Below are 25,790 nucleotides of genomic sequence, written 5' to 3'. Positions count from 1 at the left end.
ATCTTCCAAGAGTAAAAATATCACAAATCACTATCGACAAATAAATGAGACTCAAAACGAACAGAAATTGGAATAAATAGCCGAGTCAAGCTCAAAACGAGCAAAAATTAGCATTGCTAGGGTTGACAACCCCCATGCCTTCTCAAGACCAGAACATAATTTAGGCTTTACTGAAAACAAAAAATGCCAATAGACTGTCAGTTTAATATACCTATACTGATATTTATTCCTTAAAGTCTTAATTTTTTTTTGTATTTATTTAAGTAAAAAAAAGTGAAAACATTTAAACGTATTTTTTTTCCAGTAAAGCGCAAATTATGTTCTGGTCTTGAGAAGGCATGGAGGGTATCAGCCCTACTAATGTTAATTTTTGCTCGTTTCGACTTTGACTCGGCTACTTATTCTAATTTCTGTTGGCTTTGAGTTTCATTTGTTTATTGATAGGGATTTGTGGTAGTTTTACGCTTGGACGATTACTTGACCATCTCTTCCCATTTTCGGCTTAATGCAGCTCTTTACTTTTCTTTGAAAAACGTGTTTTGTAGAAAAAGTTTTTTAAAAATTAAAAAAAAATTGTTTTTTTTCTATAAGAATCCATATTTTGGTTTGCTATTTGTATGTTGGGAGAAACTCCGGGCCAATTGCATAATTGTGGGGGGTTGACATGCTCTGCATCCCTACAAACATAGTTTCTGGACCGTTCTACTATGCTGAACAAAATAGTTGCCTCAAAATTTTGACTAGATGTGTTTGGGAAATAAATCGGCTTGAGAGACGGGTTGATTGCCGTCCAACTCTTCTTACTCTTAGAAAGGACCCTAGAACTTTTAATTTTGAATCGAATTAGCTTCTTTAAATGTTTCAATGATGTTGCTAGCTATTATAGAGTTGTGCTGCCTATGATATTCCTTATATGCCTTTTTGACTCCCCCTAAACGCTTCCTAAAAGTTCACCTTAATACTCTTAGCGTCATTAGTTACAATATACACAGTATACACGTAGTGCCTTCTGGCTAGTTGAAAATCCCCCACAACTTACTATTAAAGGTCTAACTTTATAATACAAGTTGTTTTTGAGATATTGTTTTGTCACCTATATGAAAGTCCACATGCTCATAGTTTGTCTTGATTTAGTTCAACGTATTCAAACCTAATATTTAGTTCAAGCCTAAATATTTCTTATATTTCATTACTGAAGACATTGTTATATTCTCTTTGGCCTACTGGTTACAAAATGGCTATATCACAATTTCGATCGAATATTTTTGGGGGAAAAGGGATATCAGGGAGGGGGTGATATTTTCTCTCCCTCACGCTTGACTCTTAAAATGGAACTAGAACTAGACATTTCCAATCAAAAGAGCCTCCTCTAAAGTTCACAAGACCACCCCTTCATAAAAACCTTACATGCCCCCCGGGGCATAACTTACAACCCTTACCCCCATACTCGGGGGGGGGGGTCAACCCCAAAGGCCTTGCTATGTGATCTTTGGACTATTTTGAACAAATTGTTATCTCAAAATTTCTATCGGATGCATTTGGGGAAAATATGACGTGGTGAGGGGGGGGGGGGGTATAACTGCCCTCCGATAAATTTGACTCTTAAAAATGACACTTATCACTTCCGATCTCTAATTCAATGATCCCTCTCCGAAGTTTATGCGACCACCTTTTCCATAAAAACCTTATATGTCCTCGGAGCATAACTTACAACCCCTGCCCTGAGGACTGTGGGGGGGGGGTCTCATCCTAAAAGACATAATTTCTGAACTTTTCAACTACGTCAAACAAAATAACTATCTCGAAATTTTGATTGGAAGTGTTTGGGGAAATGATGGGCGTGGGGGGATGTCCTGGGGGCATATGAGGTTTTTACCGAAATGGTGGTCGTATAAACTTCAGAGAGGGCTCGTTGGATTGGTAATCAGAAGCTATACCACTCTTTTAATATTCAAGGTGATCAGAGGGCAAATACCCCCCCCCCCACAACACACAAACACACGCGCGTCGTATTCTCCCGAAACGCATCTGATTTAAATTTAGGATGTCCATTTGTTGTCGTAAAAACTTCGAAAAGAGCTCATTCGGTTGGAAATTGAAAGGGCTAGTGTCCTCTTTAATAGTCAAAATTGATTGGAAGGATATCGTGCTGCCTATGATATTTTGTTTCGACATTTCTATTATACAGCATTGGAAGTGCCGATTAGACCAGGTAACCCCAGCCCCCTAAAATTCAGCCTATGAGCGCCCATGCTACTTTTTCATAAAAAAGTGTAAAACAGGGACTGTGCTCCCCTCCCTTTTAATTTCTGGATTTTTATACAATTGTCTTCGTATATCCCACCTATTCTTGTGTCGTTTCTAATGTGTGTTCTCTTCCTCTTGACAGTGGTATGGTTTGGAGGGGGCAGTTGCCCCCTCCCCAGTAATTTGGATACAACAATTATTATATAGCCCATGCCCCTTGACTCTCCGGATGTGGACCCCCTCTTGCCCCCATTAAAAATGCTAGAGCTACCTCCCGGCCTTTTGACTATTAGAATAAAGTCTTATACATGTTCCTGGTTTTAAATTCGAAAGTACTCACAAATGGTTCGATTATTTTCATTATTTTTCTTTGTCATCTTGCGAAAGATTTTGAGAATTTTTGAGAATAATTTGCATTCCAAGCATTTTCTAACTTAAATCCAGATTTCTAAACGAACATAGAAGTTGCATTTGCAGAAACCATTTATTTCTCTCATAAGAAAATGAATTCACCATTGGATCTGAGTGACACTTGTTTCCCTTTCCCGTTCATTTCCTTGTAACTAAATCATAACCTGTTGAAATGAGACCTCGAATTTTCTTGCTTTTCCAAAGTGAATACTTGCGATTTGCGAATCGACGTCGGGATTTTCTAAATTTTATATTCCACAAGTTAGACTGGCAACAGTGTTGTTGTATGAGTACATATAGCAATTACGCCACTAAGTTTCACGTGATAGCACTTCATCTCGGAAAATAGAAAATTTAATACGGGGCATTGCCCCATCTTGGATTTTGAAAAATGCCTTTGTTGGGGGTTATTTTCATTGAAAAATGTTTTTTTTTAGTATTTCCAGTTGAAAAAATGAAAAAAGAACAAATCCGCCCTCCATTAAAATTTGTATAGAAATACTCCCCCCCCCTCCCTGCTATATTTTCGTGAATTGAGAGCACTGGATGTATTTGCTCATATACAAGATATATGTAGCCTACTTTGGTTTTATTATATATGATGACGATGTATAATCTGAGAAATTTAGGTTGTACAACCCAAAAATTAGGAGTAATGACCCCCTCCCTGCCTATATTGTTGTTTTATTTGTCAATAAGTGGATTTACCAACAAAATGTGCAAATGAAACAAGATTCAAGAAGATGATAAACATAACAATTGTTATATTCATTTTTATCTCTAGCCTAGTGATTTTGGCGGGTAGCTCTGGATGACTCGAGCTAGATGGCTCTTGTAATTCATTTTTTCGGAATGGACAAACATCATTTTATTTATGCCCCTTGCTCTTTGGCATTTTACTAAATTACGCTAAAACTGAGAATATAGCTGCCAATTTTCGAACTGAATACCTTGCCATATTAACTTAAAGTTCATAGAGATGAATTGTCATTCGCGTAAGAAATTATAGCCCGCTTTCAAAATGTCAGTCTTTTTTTGAAAGTGTGCCACGTTCTTTCTCTGGACATCAGATGAAATATTTTTCCAAGTTTTTCATTCTATTGAGTAGACTGATAATTATGGTGGCATGTGATAGGACTCAAACTTTCAACATCATCTCCTTTTGTAACACGTGTGGAAGGAGTTCGATAAACATCAGTCAGTTTAATCAAACATTCGGAACTTCAGCCTGTAAAATTTTTCAAATTACAAAGACAAAATTAATCTTTAAAACAAGCCAGGGGTAGATCCAGAGGGATCACAGTCCCTTCAAGATTTTTCTGGTGCCCTCATTTCTTTTTTCCCCCTTATTTACCCTTTTTTTTAAAAAACTTGTCAATTATCAATTATTGGCGCCTTTGTAACATTACCCCTCCCCCAAGATTTTGCTCTAAATCTGCCTTTGAAACAAGGTTAAGTGTTCCATAATTATGGTACTTTTTGCTGCACTGTCTTGACATCTTGAATAGAGTAGTGGTAGAAAAGTCTCCGAAATAGAAAAAAACATTCTAAACAGATTGAAGAAGACTAGCCAATAACAATGAATATGAGCACCGGCAGGGAGGGGCCTGGGAAACAAGAACGCTTTCAAAAAATGTATCAAAACAGTAAAATAAAAAACACTCTGACTTAATTCCTGTTAATAAGAAAACTACGGGTAGTATAGTACTTGACCCTCCCTCCCTGAGAAATTTCCGAACAATCCTCTTAACAATGAACAGATGCTTTTGTAATAAAATAAGACTTGAAATTGTTTTGTCTGATTGTTTCACTCTCGTGGTAGCTGAAAAATTAAAGATACAAAAAAGTGTTTTTGTTGTTTTGTATCCCTTCCTTCCCAAGCAAAGAAACTCTGAAGCCCTCTCAAAGATCAGACTAATAGTTTGAATTTGTTGAGCATCTTCTCCAGACGAACCCTAGTGATAAGTACTTGACCATGAGAAACTCATATGTTATTTCAGGTAATACTTACAGCCATAACTGAACACTGGGGAGGGGGGACACATTTCCTCAGGGAGAGAAAATTCAGGTAAAGGATTAAACTGTAGTATAAAAATGTACCTTTCCCTTGTTAATTGGGGGTAAAGGTGGGAAATGTTTTGTTTTTTAGAACCTTAGTAACATAGTTTTGAAGATAGATTAGTTATAGAAAACTCTTTAAATGAAAAATAAACCTACTAAGCAGAACCTTGAAGATAGCACTGCAACAATGCACAGTTGCGTTTGTAATTCCTAGAAACTTACTGGAGGGACCAGCGCTAAAGCCCTTCTCCCGTCTTGCCTATAAGTAGTGTGCAGGCTTGTAATACCATGTGCATAATTGGATTTATTTTTAAGAGAGGGTGCGGTTCAAGAGAAAAAGTGAAATCAAGTTTATTCACTTGTCATTGAAAAAAGGTTCAAGAAAAAGTGGCTGAATTAGCTGACCTAAAACAACAAAACTTCGTTGACACGGAACTGATTGTTTCGCAAACTTACGACGCAAAATTACCCTCGAGTATAGTGGGAAGTTTCAAAAAGTACAAATTTTTTTTAGACAGTTTGAGAAGTCAGGTTCAGTCTCTGGGGCGTAGAATTGAGAATTTTGATAAAAAAAATTTATGATTTGGAACAGAAGAAGCTTCTTTACTCGTTGGTGTTTTTTGGTGTAAAGCAAAATCCTGAGACTAGTCTAGGCTCAACAGTACTCAACGTTATGCAACGAATGGGAGTCAGCAGTGTGTCATCTACACACGTGTTAGCGGTCAATCGGCTCAGACCCTTAAACGCCACGTCAAATACTCAAACACCGAATATCGTGGTTCCAGTATTGGTGAAATCCGGGAAGAAAGATATAGCTAACACAGATTATAAAGCAAAATCGAAACTTGCAAAATCTGGTATCTTCGTTAGTGAATACCTTACTAAAGTGAAGAGATCGGTATTAGAAGGTGCTAGAGATCGATTTGGTGCTAAGAATGTTTGGACTGATCGCAGCCGCATTTTCAAACGAGAGCAAAGTGACTTAAATCTAGTGCGAATCAGATCACTTACGGACACCCTGTAAATCTTCCAATCGGTTTTGTTTGTTAGTTGTGTTTGTTTTTTTTCCTCTCTGTTTCTTTTCCTTTTTCGTTGTGCATTCAGTTTTTTTCCTTCGTCTTTCAGTTGTTTTATTTATTTTCGTCCTGTTTTCCCTCTTTGCTATGTTCAAAGTCAATTTTATTTTCCTCTGTGAAGTTGAATGATGTTCAATCCTTAGGAAGATCTATGAATATTTTCTTTCGTATTAAGGACTATTTGGAGGCCCAAGTTGGTCGTAATGATTTACCTGTTGCAAATGTTAAGCCTCTCCGCGAGAGTACGTATAATAGACCATCTGAAATAGGAAGGGGCAATTGGCTTTGCCTTTGTTCTTGGAATTACCATTTTAACTACTGGATATGTTAATTTACCTCTGTATAGATGCCATAGCTCTGCTGTGATGTTGACAACCTTTGGTCTGGTGGGTTTGGTCGCGGAACGGATCTGCCATCCATGGTAAGTAAATTGACAATTTCTTTAGTGACCAGGATGGTATCAACTCTTTGGGGGAACGTTTTGCTGCCTTAAAAAATAATCCTTTAGATATTGAAAGTATAATTAATAATTCAGTTGGAAGTATAAATCAGAAGAATAATGATCCTAATTCGGCAATTAAAAGTATGTTTCGCAATTAAATGGTTCTGCCTCCTCTATACGAGAAGGTATTTTCCCTGTGCTTTACCTTAACATTCAGGGACTTTGCTCGTCTTTTGATGAGCTGAAACGGATAGTTAGTGGTGAAACCCCTGATATTATTGGATTATATGAAACTTTCCTGGATTCAAGTAAGGATATGCTTTTAGATGTTCCAGGATATATGATAGAGAGACTGAACAGGAAACAGATGGCGAGAGGTGGCATTGCCCTTTATATTGCTAATCGTCTTGCATACAATTCCCAGTGATTTCAGCAGCAATGAGGAAGGAATCTTTGAATCCCTTTTTATTGAGATTAGGTGAGGTTGTAAGGATTTAGCTGTGGATTTGGTTTACAGGTCCCCTAGCGGATCTATTCCTTCGTTTAAGAAAATTCTGGAAAAGGTTTTGGACTCAATCCAGAAACATCCCTGTGAACTAATCCTTATGGGCGATTTCAACCTTATCCTGCTGGACCAAAATTCTGCTCCAGCTATAGATTTTTTGTCGATGATGCACTCTTCGGGAACTCTACCTTCAGTTTTTATACCAACCCGAGATACTGAGACACATGCGTCTCTTATTGAAAATATATTTTTGTCACTAAATGTGTTAGATAATTCGGTGCTGATTAGTGATATTTCTGATCATTTTCCCACTATTTCCCGATATAAGAGTGCTGATCAAGCGCAGCGTAGAGCATCACCATCTAATTTCCATTTTTGCCGTTTTGGTGATACTGAGCTGAGTCTACTTAATTCTCATCTGACTGATCAGCCATTAAATAGTTTGGTTTCTGAATCAGATTTTAACCGCTCTTTTGATTTCTTTTATGATTTAGTTAAAGAAGGTATCCTAGAAGACTTTTAGGTTAGAAAAACACCACAAAAGAGGGTAAACTTCAAGTAGAAGTTTACCATCTGGGTCTAGCACCCCATACTTCGAAAAGGATAGCACCGCTGAATTCATGGATGACTCTAGGTCTCCATAAAAGCTGGAAAAGGAAAAATTATTTGCGGAAGCTTTAAAAGGCTTCATCATCTGTAGCTCATCATCAACGTTTCAAGGCCTATAGGAGTATATTTAATTCCCTGTATTGGAAGGCTAAGTCTCAGTAGGAAATTATCTGAATGTGGAAAGACTGTTAGGAAGAGATAGTATTTAATTGATTCGGTTCTTCGACCTACTCCCCTTTGTCTTCAGTTCCAACAACGCTGATAGTCGATGACAAAACTGTCCAAGGAGAAGAAGATTTTCAGCTAGAGCCTATCTCTTATTTTCAAGGGTGGATCCAGAATTTTTTTTTAGGGGGGGGAGCAAAATAGGTTGATCCTATAAACTTGCGTTAGGAGCAAGTTTAATTAACGCAAACTTGCGTTAATTAAGTAAATGACACTATTTTAGACTACATTAGGGGGGCTGGCGCCCCATCGCCCTCCCCCCTAGGATCCACCACTGCTTATTTTGCTAATATAGGGAAGGCAACTGCTTCCTCTGCAAGCTCAGCAACCTCTCGTTGCGATTCTAGAGCCTATCCTGGACTTCCATGTTTAAGGTCAATGGTCTTGAACTCTGTTTCTGACTTTGAGGAAGCTCGTATAGTGAATAATAGGCAGCGCAATAGCGCTGCCTAACTAAAGAACGATGTTGGAACTATGTATTATTTTTTCTTCCTTTAGACCAGGGCATTTCGAATCGTGGGAGTTGTCGTAGAAGGAGTTGTCGTAGGAGTTGTCGTGGAAATTGGAATGGCTAGTGCCCTTATAATAGTCGAAAGTAACTGGAAGGCAACTACCACCTCTTCCACGCCCACAATTTCCCCAAACACATCCAATTAAAATTTTGAGATAACAATTTTGTCCAACATAGTTCATTTCCAGACAGAAATTATGTTTTAAGGAGGACACTCCCCCCACAGCCCTCAGGGCAAGGGTTGTAAGTTATGCCCTGGGGGGCATAAATGGTTTTTATAGAAAGCTTTGTCGTGGAAGCTTCAAAAAGGGCTCATTCGATTTGGAACTCAAAGGCCTAGTGCCCTTTTTAATAGTCGAAATTAATAGGAGGGCAACAAACCCCCATTTCCCGCCCACCTTTTCCCCAAACACATCCAATAAAAAATTTTCGATAGCTGTTTTGTTCAACGTAGTTGGAAGTTCTAGAAATTAGGTCTTTGAAGATGACGATCCCCCCAAAACCCTCAGGGCAAGGGTTGTAACTTATGCCCTGGAAGCTTATAAGGTTTTTATAGAAAGCGCTGTCGTAGAAACTTCAAAAGGAGTTCATTCCATTGGAAATTGAGAGGACTAGTGCCCTTTTTAATAGTCAAAAGTGATTGGAGGGCAACTAACCCCCGTCTTACGTCCACCTTTTCCCCAGATATATCCAATCAAAATTTTGAGATAGCCATTGTGATCAACGTACTTGAAAGGTCTGGACATTATGTATTTGAGGATCAAACTCACCCCAGAGCCCTAAGGGCTAAGGTTGTAAGCTATACCCTGGGGGCATATAAGGTTTTTATTGAAAGCTTTGTCGTAAAAACTTCAAAAATGGCTCATTCGATTGGAAATTCAAATGGATTGGGCCCTTTTCAATAGTCGAAAGTGATTGGAAGGCAACTAACCTCCCTTCTACACCCACTTTTTCCCAAAATCTATTCAGTCAAGATTTTGAGCTAGCTATCTTGTTCAACTCAGTTGAAAGGTCTGGAAAGTATATCATAGAGGTTGACAGTCCCCCCACAGTCCTGAGTGCCAGGGTTATAAGTTATGCCCTGGGGGCATATAAGGGTTTTATTAAAAGCCTTGTCGTAGAAGCTTGAAAAAGGGCTCATTTGATTAGAAATTCAAAGGGCTTATGCCCCTTTTAATAGTCGGAAGTGATTGGAGGGCAACTAACCCCCCGGTCACGTTCACCTTTTCCCAAAACACATCCAATAAAAATTTTTAGATAGCCGTTTTGTTCAACGTAGTTGAAAGTTTTATAAATTAGTTCTTTAAGGATGACAACCCTCCCAAAGCCCTCACAGCAAGGGCTGTAAGTTATACCCTGGAGCATATAAGGTTCTTATAGAAAGTGTTGTCGTAGAAAGCGTTCAAATAGGGCTCATTCGATTGGAAATTGAAACGGCTAGTGCCCTTTTTATTAGTTAAAAATGATTGGAGGGCAACTAACCCCCTCTCACGCTCAATGTTTCCCCAAACAAATCCAATCAAAATTTGTACACACCCATTTTTTCAACGTATTTGAAAGTTCTGGAAATTATGACATTGAGGATGAAAAGCCCCCCCCCCCACAGCCTTCAGGGCAAGGGTTGTCAGTTATGCCCTGGGGGCATATAAGGTTCTTATAGAATGCGATGTTGCAGAAACTGAAAAAGGGCACATTAGATCGGAAATCAAAAGGGCTAGTGCCTTTTTAATAGTCGAAAGTGATTGAAGGACAACTAACCCCGTCTCAAGCCCGCCATTTCCTCAAATACATCCAATCAAAATTTTGATACATCCATTTTGTTCAACGTAGTTGAAGTTCTGGAAATTAGGTCTTTGAGGATGATACCCCATCAGAGCCCTCAGGGAAAGGATTGTAAGTTATGCCCTGGGGGCATATAAGGTTTTTATAGAAAGTTTTGTCGTAGAAACTTCAAAAAGGGCTCATTTGACTGGAAATTGAAATGGCTAGTGTCCTTTTTAATAGACGAAATTGAATGGAAAGCAACTAACCCCCTCTCACGCCCACCATTTCTCCAAACACATTCAATTGAAGTTTAGAGATAGCCCTTTTGTTCGACGTAGTTGAAAGTTCTGGAAATTATGTATTTAAGGATGACAAACCCCCCAGAGCCCCTAGGGCAAAGGTTGTAAGTTATACCCCAGGGGCATATAAGGGTTTCATTGAAAGCTTTGTCGTAGAAACTTCAAAAGTGGCTCATTCGATTGGAAATTCAGAGACCTAGTGCTCTTTTTAATGGTCGAAAGTAATTGGAGGGTAACTAACCCCCCTCTCACGCCCGCCATTTCCTCAAACTTATCTAATCTAAATTTTGAGATAGCCAATTAGTTCAACGTAGTTGAAAGTTCTGAGAATTAGATCTTTGAATATGACAACCCCTCACAAGGATTGTAAGTTATGCCGTTGGGTCATATAAAGTTTTTATAGAAATTGTTGTCGTAAAAACCTCAAAAAGAGCTCATTCGATTGGAAATTGAAATGGCTAGTGCCCTGTTTAATAGTCGAAAGCGATTGGAAGGCAAATAGCACCCCTTCCAAGCCCACCATTTCCCCCAAACACATCCAATCAAAATTTTGAGATAGCCTTTTTGTTCAACGCAGTTGAAAGTTCCAGAAATTATGTCTTTGAGCCGGACACTCCCCAGTCCGGCTATTGAAAGCTTTGTTGTAGAAACATGAAAAAGAGCTCATTCGACTGGAAATTCATAGGGCTAGTGCCTTTTTTAATAGTCGATAGAGATTGGAGGGCAACTAACCCCCCTCTCACGTCGACCTTTTCCCCAAACACATCCAATCAAAATTTTGAGATAGCCATTTTGTTCAACGTAGTTAATATTTTTGGAAATTAGGTCTTTGAGGATGACAGCCCCTCCCCTCCCCTTTCCCTCCCCCAGAGCCCTCAGGGGAAGGGTTGTAATTTATCCCCTGTTGTCATATAAGGTTTTTATAGAAAGTGTTGTCATAAAAACTTTAAAAGGGCTCATTCGACTGGAAATTGAAAGGGCTAGTGTCCTTTTTAATAATTGAAAATGATTGGAGGGCAACTAACCCCCTCTCATGCTGACCATTTTCCCAAACAATTACAATGAAAACTTTGAGATAGTCATTTTTTCAATGTAGTTATGAATTCTAGAAATTATGTCTTTGAGGATAACAGCCCCTCCCCCACAGTCCTCAGGGCAAGGGTTGTAAGTTATGCCCTGGGGTTATATAAGGTTTTTATAGAAAGCGATGTTGTAGAAAATTCAAAAAGGGCTCATTCGATTAGAAATTGAAAGGGCTACTGCCCTTTTTAATAGTCGAAAGTGATTAGAGGGTAACTAACCCCCTTTCACGCCCACCATTTCCCCAAACGCATCCAATAAACATTTAGAGATAGTCGTTTTTTCAACTTAGTTGAAAGTTCTAGAAATTAGCTACTTTGAGGATGACACCCCTACAGACCCCAGGGCAAGGGTTTTAAGTTATGCCCTAGGCACATATTATATTCTTATAGAAAGCGTTGTCGTAAAAATTTCTAAAAGGGCTCATTTGATTGGAAATTGAATGGGCTCTTGCCCTTTTTAATAGTCAAAAGTATTCGGAGGGAGAATCCCCCCCCCATGCCTATCATTTACCCAAAAATTTCCGATTAACATTTTCGCATGGTCATTTTGTTCAATTTAGTTGAAAGGTCTGGAAATTATGTCTTTGAGGATGACAATCCTCCCCCCATAGCCCTCATGACAAGCATCGTAAGTTATGCCCTTGGGGTATATAAGGTTTTTATAGAAAGTGTGGTCTTAAAAGCTTCAAAAAGGGCTCATTCGATTGGAAATTGAGAAAATAAGTGCCTTTTTTATTAGTAGAAAGTGATCAAAGGGCAAATGCCTCCTCCCCCCCCCCAGGCCCATAATTTTCCCAAACACTTCCAATCAAAATTTTGAGATAGCTATTTTGTTCAGCATATGAATACGGTCTGGAAATTATGTCGTTGAGGAAACAAAACCCCCGGCCCTCAAGGAAAGGGTTGTAAGTTATGCCCTGGGGTTATATAAGGTTTTTATAGGAAGCATGGTCATATAAACGTAGGAGGGGGCTAATTGAATTGGTAATCAGACGCTCTAGTGTTCTTTTCAAAGGTCAAAGTAATCGAAGGGCATCTATCCCCCCCCCCCCGCACACACACACACAAACATGGTATTGTCCCGAATTGTATCTAACATAAATTTTGAGATAGCTATTCTATTCAAAATGGTCTAAATGTCATATAAGAAGGCCTTGGAGTTGAAACAATCCCCAGAGATTAGGGGCAAGGGTTGTAAGCTATTCCTAGGGGGTATTTAAGGTTTTTATGGAAGATATGGTTGTTTAACTTTAGAAGAGACCCGGTCTTTCTCCCTGAAAGAGACTATGTCAATATAAAACGAACAGAAATTAATTTAAAAAACTTTTTCAACAAAATGAGTTTTTTAAAAAAATAAAGATTTATTTACTTTTACAAATTTTACTTTAAAAGTAAAATTTATTTATCAATAAATAAATGAAACCCAAAACAAACATAAATTAAAATAAATAAGAGTCAAACTCAAAATGAGCAGAAATTAAGGTACTCTTCTATTAAACGGACTCTTTCATATAGTGCTAGTTTGGTTAATGCTAATGAAATAAAATAAAATAGGATGAACATATAATTGTTTAGAAACAAATTTGGGCTATATATTTGCACACTGGGGGGGTGGACAAAGCATAATATATATTAAATACGTAACCCAACCTGACCTAGGTACCTTCCCCCCCCCCGAAAAAAAAACAAAAAAGAACAATCTTAATATCTTATACGTAATTAAAACCACGCTTTACATTGTATTTCTCTACAGCGGTGTCTTGAATCATCCCCTAAAAACGGGTTTTTCGTCGCGTCCACAGTTTGACATTCCATATACACTAGATAAAAGAGTCCGTTTAATAGAAGAGTACCGAAATTATTATGAGAAAGGTTCTAAACCCCAAGCTTCCTAAAAATCAGAATATAAATTGTACTTTACTAAAAAATTCTTTTAAATGTTTTCCCTTTTCTAACTTTAAGAAATCAAATATTAATTAAGATTTTAAGGAATAAATATCAGCATGCGTATATTAAACAGACAATGCAGATTTTTTTCAGTAAATTCATTTGAATTTGTTCAGTAAAGTACAAATTATATTCTGGCATTTAGAAAGCTTGGGGCTTAGAACCCTACTCATATTAATTTCTGTCCGTTTTGAGTTTGACTCTTATTTATTTTAATTTCTTTTTGTTTTGGGTTTCATTTATTTATTGATACTGATTTGTGGTATTTAGTTGTATTCTTGGTAGATTATTTGATTTTATTTTGTTCATTTTGGTTTAACGGAGTTCTTTACATTTTTTTAAAAGTTATTTTGTTGAAATTTTTTTTTAATTAATACTGTTAAAGGATCATCGTCTTCAGGGCCAGACAAAATTATCTGCTTTTCCAAAGCCCTTCTGAAGTAGATTATGGCGTCCCTCAGGGATCTGTTCTTGGTCCCGTTTTATTTCTGATTTATGTTAATGAGCTGATTTCGGCAGTCAAAATACCAAACATCAAGCATGCTGCAAACTATGTCATCCTGATGTTCGTTCGTGTTCTAATACTACTTCTAATGAAGATTTTCTCGTTGCTTTCGCAGATGACACCACTCTTGGGAACCTTAGGATGACGGAATGTGATAAGTCTAACCTTGTGGCAATATTCAAGAGAGAAATTTCATGGTTTGATGCGAATTACTTGGCCTTGAATGTTTGTAAGTTGCATTTTCTTATTTTTCTCGAATTGGTATAGCTTTCCCTTAGCTTACATACCTTTAGGTGTCTCAAGGCTACTTCTTTAGACCAGAGAATTGGGTGGTCCTGTTTCTTGGGATCCTGCTTGCTGAGAACCTTTCATTTAGAAACCATGTAGCCATGACTAGGGTTAAGATCTCACGGAGTTTGGGAATCCTTCGAAAACTCAGACACACATTTCCTGGATCTATTCTGAAGCTTCTTTTTTTCTGCCTTGTTCAGTCATATGTTTCGTATTGCCCCAGTGCATGGATGTCTACTTTTCCTTCTAAACTGTGGTCACTTTCTGTCATAATAATAAATAAAGCATAATAAAGCACGGCGTCTGGTTATGGACACCAACCGTTCCTCACTTTAAACCCCTCTTAAATCTACAGTCTATTTACATTCTTTCTTGTGCATCTTTTGTCTTTCATCAGCTTCATGGCAATCTTCAAAAATCTCTTCAAAAAACTCCTGTGTTTATTTGTGATTTAGCTCCATATAGCCTTCGTTCTTCACATAATATTTGCATTTCTCACCCCTACTATGCGGTCAGATTTCAATCCCCTCATTGCTTGTCAACAGGTGTGGAATTCCCTACCTTCTTCATTACAGAGATGCCACTCGTTTGGAACTTTTAAAAGGATCCTTAGGGATCAATCTAATTAAGAATCAAACAAAATAGTAGTTTGTTTTTATTTGTTTTTTTTAATTTGTTTTCTTCTGAAGAGTTGATGTCCCCTGAGTGTTTATTTCATGGTGTATGGTTGTCTTCTCTGCGTTTTGACTCCCAGGACTCAGGAATGTTCTCTTTTCAATATTATGTGTTATTTGGCTATTGTTCTCTCTCTCTCTCTCTCTCTCTCTCTCTCTCTCTCTCTCTCTCTCTCTCTCTCTCTCTTTTTTTTTTTTTTTAGTTGATGAGAGAGAGAGAGAGAGAGAATTTATTTTAAAAAACACAAAACAATACAAAAAAATAAAAATTTGCCAAAAAGCCTTATGGCTTGTGCGGCCACTCTCGAAACTACAAAATTGATAATCACTTATCAATGGATGTATATATATATATATATATATATATATACATAAAATAAATAAAAAATAGTCATAAATCCTAAATACCAAACCAATGATCCCTAAGCACCCCACGAAAAGTCGGCCTATCAGTCTCTTGGACTTTGTCATAAGGAAGGGACTCCTATATAGAAGGAAGAACATGGCAAATCGGAAATGAAGACCTTGTAGACCTTTTAGTCGGATTGCTGATGAATTCATTGTCTCATATACAGGCTGATATCTCTCAATGATACCAATCAAACATTCAGGTGCATTTTTATGCAATATATCAAACATAAACAGAGCCTTATAAAAATTAAAAAGACCTGAAACTGGTAAAATATTAATTTTTTTACAAGTATCTCTAACTGATATACGATTGTCACAATTAATAAGAACCCGAATCGCCGAATTTTGGAGAGCACGTAATGACTTCAAATGTGTTTGAAAAGTAGATGACCACACCGAACAACAATAAATCAAATAAGGGTAGGACAATAGAAAAATATATCAATCTAAGTATATTAACTGGGAGAAAATATTTCAACTTCCCCAAAATTTCTACATTCCGAGCAATTTTAGATTATATACATTGTATATACTTTGAGAAACTAAGAGTCTCATCCACTATTACACCAAGATATTTCACAGACGGCACACGCTCAATACGGTAAGATCCTACATTTAATTCCTTTAACCAAGGATAATAATCTGGCGATCTAGAAAAAATTACCCAATGAGATTTCTTATAATTCCGCTTTAGGTGATTAACCTTCATCCACTTTTGTATCCTTGACATACTATCTCATCTCATAGTTAATAAATCACTTTCTGTTCTTGCTGTCACCGTAAGACATGTATCATCCGCAAACAACAATAAAGATTGATTAGGGTTCCGTTGTCTTTGGGCCCCTCCAACTTCAATATGCAGCCCACCAAGTGCCAAGTATAGGTAATTTACATGTATTGCAAATAATATTGGTCCCAAGGGGGCACCTGTTGGACTCCACATCTTACTTTAAGATCTATTGATGGACCACCAATTTCACATAACTCGTCTTTTTAATAAATTAATTAATATTAATAATATAGTATTAATAATAATAATATTAATAATTTATATATTAATATAAATTAATAATAAAGTCACATAACTTTTTAATATAAAAAGCAAAAAGTCGCAGCTCATTCCCGCGAATCCCTCCATTTTCTGGTTTCTTCAAGAAGAAACCATATATATCTAAATATTGTTGCTTATATTGATTTTTTGTTGTTGTTGTTGTTGTATTTCCCTTGTATCCTTGGCTATGGAGCCTTTCGATGGGTAATAAGAGTATTGTATTTTAGATCTGTATTTATTGGTGAACAAACTTTTCAAACTTTTCCAAGTAATTACAGAAAATTTGTTTGAGGTTCCGCAATAAACATACATTTACAAGTAAAAAGTGAATGAGCCCTATATTGCCCTCCAAAATGAAAACAAATAATTAATGTATGCAATTTAAGGTTTGTCTTGGCTGCAGATTAAACTTAGAGGTTTCTCAGACTTAATTAAGCTATAAAGTCATGCTATTAACCTTTTATCAAGCCTTGAAAAAAGCTCAAAGTGCTTGGGATGGTCAAGTTGGTTAATTATCACGGCTGACCTGAGTAAATATCGGCGGCGTATCCCGATTCAATGTCAAAGTCAAGAACACTAGCAGAATTAGCTAATAATCTCTTATCTAATACAGTTTTATTTTGATATTATCCCAGGCAAACGTAGGGATTACCCCATGCTTGCATTTAATGCGTGATAAGAAAGTTTGATGAATGACGGCTTGGGAAGTTTCATTGAGAAATAGAAACGCAATCAAGCAAGCAATTGTGTTGGCAATTCTCTTTAATAAAAGCACACGAGATTACTAACTTGTCTGTTTGGAAATTTTCCCTTTCTTTTAATACAAAAACCATTACTGGATTGGGTTATATAACCAAATAACTATCCTATATGTCTAATCCCATTTTCAAAATTATGTTTGTTTCGCAGAAAGGTTAAACATAATATTTGGACAGCGGTTTGTGGTACGATCGTGGCGTGTCATCAAAGTGTATTTTTGCTGGATGACCTTTGTTGTTTTTGTTCTAATTTTTTCCTAATTATAAAATACAATTTCTAGAAAAAGAAATACTTAATACTATTTCCGTTGTCCATGAAAAGAAAACTATTTCGTCCTTTTTTTGAGGGAATTCATTTGCTGATCTTTGGAATTTTACAGTTAGACCTTGCAGATCTGCGTAAGAAAAGAAATATCTTTACAAGGAATCATGGACTCAGTCAGATCGATGAGTCACCCACTTCTAAAAATCCAAAGCAGATGCAGATGACACGTCCCGAGTGCGATTGTGGTGCAATGGTGGCCTGTCATCAAAGTGTATCTCTGCTGGATGACCTTTGTTGTTTTTGTTCTAATTTAATCGTAATTATGAAATACAATTTCTAGAAAAAAAAAATATTTAAGGCTATTTCTGACGTCCATGAAAAGAAACCTATATTGTTCTTTTCTTTGATGGAATTCATTTGCTGATCTTTGGAATCTTACAGTTAGACCTTGCAGATCTGCGTAAGAAAAGAAGCATCTTTACAGGGAATCATGAACTCAGTCAGATCAAGGAGTCACCCATTTTTAAAAATCACATACAGCAGATAACATGTCCCGAGCGCGATTGTGGTGCAATGGTGGCCCGTCATCAAAGTGTATCTCTGCTGGATGACCTTTGTTGTTTTTGTTCTAATTTTTTCCTAATTATAAAATACAGTTTCTAGAAAAAGAAATACTTAATACTATTTCCGTTGTCCATGAAAAGAAAACCATTTCGTTCTTTTTTTTTTGAGGGAATTCATTTGCTGATCTTTGAAATTTTACAGTTAGACCTTGCAGATCTGCGTAAGAAAAGAAATATCTTTACAAGGAATCATGGACTCAATCAGATCGAGGAGTCACCCACTTCTAAAAGTCCAAAGCAGATGCAGATGACACGTCCCGAGTGCGATTGGGGTGCAATGGTGGCCTGTCATCAAAGTGTATCTCTGCTGGATGACCTTTGTTGTTTTTGTTCTAATTTAATCCTAATTATGAAATACAATTTCTAAAAAAAAAAATACTTAAGGCTATTTCTGACGTCCATGAAAAGAAATCTATATTGTTCTTCTCTTTGATGGAATTCATTTGCTGATCTTTGGAAGTTTGCAGTTAGACCTTGCAGATCTGCGTAAGAAAAGAAGCATCTTTACAGTGAATCATGAACTCAGTCAAATCAAGGAGTCATCCATTTTTAAAAATCACGTACAGCAGATAACATGTCTCGAGCGCGATTGTGGTGCAATGGTGGCCTGTCATCAAAGTGTATCTCTGCTGGATGACCTTTGTTGTTTTTGTTCTAATTTAATCCTAATTATAAAATACAATTTCTAGAAAAAAAATACTTAAGGCCATTTCTGACGCCCATAACAAGAAACCTATTTTGTTCTTTTCTTTGAGGGAATTAATTTGCTGATCTTCGGAATTTTAGAGTTAGACCTTGAAGACAAGGGCGCCGGCAGATAATTTTCCAGAGGGGGGCTAAACATCAAAATATCAGTGGTGGCTGGGTGACAGGGAATATATTTCAGGATTTTTTTTGTGGTAATAAGTTTATTTTTAAATACTTTCATGAAAAAAACTCTCAAGTAAGAAGAGCAATTAAATCGCAAGCAAAATGAAACAAAATACAGTAATTTTTAAACGACGAGGATTCCTGGTAAAAGGATCAATTTATTTAATCAGTAATATATCTAAATATTATGCATTTAATGTTAAAAGAAAATCAAAATCAAACCAAAATTACAGAAAGATTTATTACTTCCGTAGATTATAACAGATGTATACTTGTCTTTATGGAATCTTCTACGCCTTAGAATAGTTTATAGAAGGAGTAGAGATACTGAAAAATCATCCTGCCTGCATAGATACCACGTTTTGAATTTATTACGGCCATGTAAAATGTACCTCTTTCATAACAGGACAATTCTTCCTCCCTCGAACTTAAATCCCTTATACATTCAGACATTAAAAATAATGAAATAGCGAAAGAAAAAAAAAATAAACTTACTATCCAGCTGTCAAATTAACCCTCTTTTTTTAGTGTCCTATTCAACTAAATAAAATGAACAGCTTAAAAAAAAATTCGTCACAAAAGAATCTTATCAAATAGTTTGTGCTAAAATCATAGTCTATAGTTAAATTTTGTCTCAATAGAAGTTTGTTGTTTTTTTTTGGGTGGGGGGGGGGGTTAAAAACATTTCAGAAAGAAGATTGTATTTTGTTTGATCTATCAGGCTTTCAATAATTGTGTGTTGAACATTAATAAAATGTATCTAAAAATAGCAAAAGAAAACAAAATTCTACAAACTTACGATTCATCTGTCGCTGTAATATGTTGGGCATTAATTTCAAAATCCATCTGAACCTGTATAGTATATGCGTTCCGTTCAGCTTAAAAATAAAATTCTTGACTACGAATGATGTAAGAATCTTATGGAAATTGGGAAACTGCATTCAAAATGGTTTAATCTCATCAAACAGTTCGTGGCAACGAACTGTAAGTAAGGAGCGACCCAGCTAAATAGCAACCGAAACTCTAAGAAATGGATACCAATTTTAATACCAATAGAAAAATCAACAGAATTGTATTTTTATGCTGATTTCAAATATATAAATTTCATCAACTTTAGTGTTACCCATCAAAAGTTGCATAAGAATTATAGAGGGATTCGTTTAGGAAATAGCCTTAGTAAATTATTTTGTAAAGTTTTAGTGGCTAGATTAGATAGTTGGCTTAAAGAATCAAATAAGTTAATAGAAATTCAGGCTGGGTTTCGAGAGGATTATAGTGGGGTAGATCAGATATTTATTTTGTATGGGCTTATTAGGAAGTATATGAGGAGAAGGGATGGTAGGCTATACGCAGCTTTTTTGGACCTGCGAGGTGCGTTCGATGAAGTCTCACGAGATTTGTTAGTAGAAGGACTTATAAAGTTAGGGCTGCCGAGACGTTTTGTAGGATTGGTTGTTAAAATGTATTTGGTTGTTAGAATGGTATTTAAGGAAGGAAAGTCTTACTCTAGGGCAATTGTCAGTAGGTTAGGGGTTAAACAAGGTTGTACAATTTCACCTAGGTTGTTTTCCCTGTATCTTAATGATATAGAAGATTATATGGTAGGGCAGGGAGCCCCAACTCTAAATCTGTCTGCAATGCAGGTGTTCGCTCTGTTATTTGCGGATGATATAGTATTGGTGGCTAAAGATGGGCCTGACCTTCAAAAACTGCTAGGAATGGTGTCCTCATACCTAGATGAGAAGCGTTTGGTCCTAAATGCCACAAAGTCAGTAGTTATGGTATTTCGACAACATGGAAATATAGAGGAAAGGTTTAGTGTAGGAGAAGAAGTGCTTAAAGTAGTTGAAGATTTTGTTTATTTAGGATGCAAGTTTACTTCAAATGGTAGGTGGAAAGGGCAAATTGATTGTGTAGCTAGTAAAGGTCTTAGGGCTATATGGCTAGTTTTAAAGAGTAGTGTTTTGAAAGTAGGCCTGACAGACCTTAGGCTTCAAAAAAGGATATTCCAGACTAAGCTAGCTTCCGTAATGTCTTTTGCAGCAGAGGTTTGGGGTATGGAGAAGGCTGATAAGGTAGACAGGTTACAGTTGATGCAATTTAAGCGGATAATGGGGGTTAGTGATAAGTTTAATCATGTTGTATTAAAAGGTGATTTAGGTTTGTTATCATTAAGGGTGGGAAGGTTAGTGCGGATAGTAAATTATTGGGAAAGGATTATAAATCTGCCTAGTAGGAGGCTAGTAAAGAATGCATATGAGGAGATGCTAGTAGGTGGCAGGAAAAGTTCTTGGCCAAACCGGGTTAAAGAGACTATTGATAGATGTGGTTTTAGTGAGTATTGGAATGAGGGGAAGGGGCTAGGTGTGGAAGTGGGGCTAGTTTCAAAAATGGTAAAGGATAGACTAATAGAGCAGGAAATTCAAAGGTGACAGAATCAGAAATCATCCTCGGCGTCCCTGGGGCTGTATGGGCTGGCAAAGGAGGTTTGGGGGGAGGAAGTTTACTTTCAAGCGGGGATGAGCAGTGAGGATTTAAGATGGGTAATTTCGGTTCGTGGTAATTTTTTGGGTATTGGAGAAAGGAGGAAATATATTGGGAATTATAGGATTAAAAATGGTCCTTACCAGTGTCCTATGCGTGGTGAGGAGGAAGATCTTATCCATTTTATGGGTACATGCCAAGAGTTAAGAAATTTGAGGAGGGAAGTGTTTTCAACAGATTTTGGAGGGGTGGATTGGTTTGAAAAAGTTTTAAAAAGGAGAAATTTTGATGATTTTAGAAGGTTGGGTAAATTTGTAAGAGTGGGTATGGCACATAGAGAAACTTTGTTGACAAAGGCCGTTTAATTAGAATAAATAGCTTTTTTAAAAGTACCAAAAAAAACTTTAGGGGAAAGACCGAGGTACTGCCGAGGGGCCGAACCCCTCATATACGTAATAATTTTTGTTCGTTGTAAGTTTTAATGTTGCATTTTACTTTCAGTTAAAAAAACTTGTTTTTAATTTAATTTGTGATCTTTTTTTAAACAATGCTGGGAAATCCGGCGCCCACTTCATGGAAGATTCTCTTCTCCCATGAAAACTTCCTCCATGGAAAGATAGTATTTTGTTCAAATTCCTTAAGAATGACCCCTGAAGCACAAAGGTCGTTTAATTAGAATAAATAGTTCTTTTTTTGAAAATACTAAAAAAAAACTTCAGCGTAACGAGCGGGGCATTGACGAGGGATGAACCCCCTCATATACGTAATAATTTATGTTTGTTTTGAGTTTGATGTTGCTCCTTACTTTCAGTTGAATTTTTTTTTTATTTAATTTCTGATCGTTTTCTAACTAATGCTGGGAAATCCGGTTTTTCATGGAAAATTCTGTTCCCCCATGAAAATGCCTTCCATAGGAAGACCCCCCCCCACGTAACACCCTCCCCCGGTGCCTCTTCCCAGGGAAATCCCCCTGTAACCACAATAACCAAAAAACCAAAAACCAAAAAAACAACGTATACTCCCCATTAACCAATGCTGTATGTAAACAATGGGCAAAGTTCATAACTTGCAGCCTTTCCGCCGGAAGGGCTGTGGGGGATTAAGCAATATTCAAAGATATAGCTAATAGATTTTTCGACTATGCTGAACAAAATGGCTATCCCAAAATTTTGATCCGGTAACGCTGGGAAAAAATGGGAGGAGTGGGAGGAGGCCTAGTGGCCCTCCAATTTTTTGGTCACTTAAAAAGGACACAAGAACTTTTAATTTACCTTCGAATGAGCCCTCTCGCGATATTCTAGGAATACTGGGTTGAAACGATCACCCAAGGAAAAAAAAAACAAACAAACAAATAAAGACGCATCCGTGATCTTTCTTCTGGCAAAAGATACAAAATTCCGAATTTTTGCAGATAGGAGCTCTTCAGTAGGGTTCTCTGATACGCTGAATCTGATGATGTGATTTTCATTGAGATTCCATGGCTTTTAAGGGGTGTTTTCCCCTTATTTTGAAAATAAGGCAGATTTTTATCAGGCCCGTAAGTTTTAATGAGTTGAGCTAAACTTGATGAAACTTGTATATTTGAAATCAGCATACAAATCCAAATTCTTTTGATGCATCTATTGGTATCCGTTTTTTAGAGTTTCAGTTACTATTTAGCCGGATCGCTCATTACTTACAGTTCGTTACCACGAAATGTTTAAAATTATTGTTAAAATAGGGCGAGCTGTCCTAGCCGAGTGGTTAGCGCCCTAGAATTGAAATCCTGAATTCGAGTCCTGGTTTTCCCGGTTATTTGATTCGGAGCGGAAGTCAGTGGTGTGACTCTATAAGCCCAGTCAGAGTAGACCCAGCTCTAGATAGTTACCTGGAGAAATCTGGGGGGAAACACTTGAAGGGTCGTGTGATTTGACCCTACCATTCAATGCACTCCCGGCCGAAGCCAGAGAAATCGGTACCTGCGTACCAATGTAGACCAGTGGTCAGCATGAGAAAAAGTTTTTTTTTTAATAGGGCCATAAATATAGATCTCTTATACCCCCCCCCCCAAAAAAAAAGTTCAATCTTATCACATAAAGAGTCCAGGGGGCATATCATATCATCAATCTTCGAAAAATTACAGATAATAATTACGTACTTGTATGATATAGTATATAGCCCCCTCCCGCTCAAGTTGTTCATTCATTGACGCATTATAGAACCGTTTTTTTTTTCGTTAGTTTCTTTCAGCTTAGCGTGGGACGAGACAAAGAGGAGTGACAGAATAGATAGAAAATATATAATTTTGGTCATATAGTTGCTCATTAGGGGGGTGGGGTTTGGGGTAAAGTATATGGACAGTGTGTGAAGTTAGGAAACAATTCTTACTTCATAATATGCAGAATAAATGTACCTAAAACATTATGCATGCCGACCCGCTATACTTTACCCCCACCACCCTAATGTACAAATATATAGCCCAATTTTTTTCTAAGTGATTATATTTTTATCCTACTTGGGTATATTTCATTAGGATTGAGCGTCAAAGAAATATATTGGAAGAATATTACCTGAGGGTTATATCATACAAGTACCAAGAATTGTATTGCTCATTAAATATTGTTGTGTGTGGAACATACAGAGATTTTTTAATAAATTGAAGGACAGTAAAAGAATTTCAGAACGTAAAGCGTTACGGCTTAACGGTGTAAAAAGCTAAAACACTGTTTGTTTCTGAAAAAAGCATACAGTATGCTCTGAGCGGGTACTCATAGAGGGGAGTCTTTGGGTCAATTTGCCTCCCTCCGAAATCTTCAGACATTTATAAGTCTATGACGAGTATAATTCACACATTTTTTTTTAGTTCTCTTTGAGAGTTTTCCCCCATAACGAAATCTTATCCCCAAAAAATAAATTTTTGCGTATGTACATTGCTCCAACTAGGCGTTGCTGACGTGAGCTTAAAACTGTTAAAGTGAGATTTCCAAACCCGACTAAACTTCAGCTCTTTTTTACATTGAACAAACCCTAAAATATTTAAGTACAACGAAAAATGATCTGTTTACAGATAATACTCTATTTTCTTTTCAAAAATATAATGATGTCTGGATATATTAATGCTTGTTTCTCCTTCTTCTATTTCATAACACAAGCACCTCAGGTTTCACTACAGTAGTTCCCTTTGGGCCTTTGACATACTAGGAAAAAATATCATTTTCTGTTACATCACTATTTCCGGAAATTATGTTTGAACTCCATAAACTCATATTGTTTGATTTCACGTCATCACTTCATTTGTGCCACAGCTTAGAATTGCTCTAAAGTACAAAGGGCATTAAGATCAAACACTTTATGGGCACATGTCGATTATTGGAAAAACACCCAAGAATTACGCTTAGGTTACTTCTCAGAAAACTGGTTTCAAAGCTACAAAAATAAGTGATGGATGATACGGTACTGTTCTATTAGCTGGGCAACACGCGAGAAGTGAAGTTTGGTTAATGGTAATGAAATAAAAAAATATGATGAGAATATAATAATTTAGAAAAAAATTTGGGATGATGATACAATGCACTGGACTTAGAGAGGTTGCATTGGACTTGTACAATTTGGGCTATATATCTGAACATTAGGGTTGGGGTGAGGGTTAGGTTACGTTGGGTTATGTTTCCATAATTTTGTTTCTAAAGTATTATTTTATCATTAGTTTTTGTTATTTTTCATTAGGATTAACCTAACTTCACTTATTGGGTGTGTTTCCAATAACCGATAAGTACCACTTGTTGTCCCCTTGACCCTATTAAGGTCTATTCAGACCTCAAAACAGTAAGCGAAACTAATCACTTAAGTCCGTGGAGTTTTGTAAAAAGGGAAGACCAGTTTTCCTAATTTTACAGGAGAGTAAAATGAAAATGAAAACTTACAATAAGAAAATCTTTTTCACAAATCAGAATATAAGAAACTTGAAACTTCTAAGACTGACTATTGCTAATTTTTCTATCGGAATTCACTAGAAATGTTCAAATTGCCGAGTTATTTGTTACTAAGAAGATAAGGGACTTGCGCTCTTTTTTACGCCCATTTGGAACAATTTCTAACTCAGTCAGCATTAAAGATAAGCCCATTTTAAACAGACCGATAGATAGATGTCTCCGAGGTTTTTCGAACTGTACGCTTGAGTCATTTTCGTAAGAAACTGTATTTAGGCTCTTTTTTCAAAACGCAACGGAAGTTTGAATACCTGCTTTCTTCAGTAAAATTCAACAATATGTTACTTCCCGAAGACAACTACACGTTCAAAGGAAAACTACACCTTCTTAAGTTGTTTTGTATCACATTTTTTTAGCCCTTTTCCTCCTGATGTTTAAGTCACGTTTTTTGTTGTTGTTTTTTTAGTTTCGGTTTCCGACTTTTTTTTTAATATATATGGTTACGTAATTTTCCATTTTGCCATATCGAACAATCAGATTTCACATTCTTGGTACTTTGAAAAGATTTAAGTAAGAATAAAAGGGTAAAATGCTATTTTGGGAACCTCCCTTTTGCAAATTCATGTTCTACTTACATAATTATTTGGAATTCTTTTGTTATTCAAGAGATCTCAGTCTTTCCTGCTATTCTCTCTTGGTAAACAATTTGAAATATGAAAATTACTCGCAATATGACACAGCAAGGATAAGTTACGTATATGTTGCACAGAT

The 25,790-nt window shown here is 36.7% G+C and overlaps 1 long non-coding RNA gene across 1 annotated transcript in view; it reads right to left on the bottom strand.

Moving 5' to 3' along the window:
• Positions 1 to 25,137, bottom strand: part of LOC148956237 (uncharacterized) — an 80,827-nt gene extending 55,690 nt beyond the window's left edge. The window contains exons 1-2 of the long non-coding RNA XR_016142234.1: positions 25,014 to 25,137; positions 6,132 to 6,283 (exon numbers count right to left, since the gene is read on the bottom strand). This is a non-coding gene — a long non-coding RNA (uncharacterized LOC148956237). The remainder of the gene's footprint in view (positions 1 to 6,131; positions 6,284 to 25,013) is intronic.
• Between the last annotated feature and the right edge of the window lie 653 nt (positions 25,138 to 25,790).

This window comes from Artemia sp. Qi Xiang Cuo, chromosome 1, assembly GCF_049724085.1.
Source record: "Artemia sp. Qi Xiang Cuo chromosome 1, ASM4972408v1, whole genome shotgun sequence".
Taxonomy (NCBI): domain Eukaryota; kingdom Metazoa; phylum Arthropoda; class Branchiopoda; order Anostraca; family Artemiidae; genus Artemia; species Artemia sp. Qi Xiang Cuo.
This window is presented reverse-complemented; position numbering and strand designations above follow the sequence as displayed.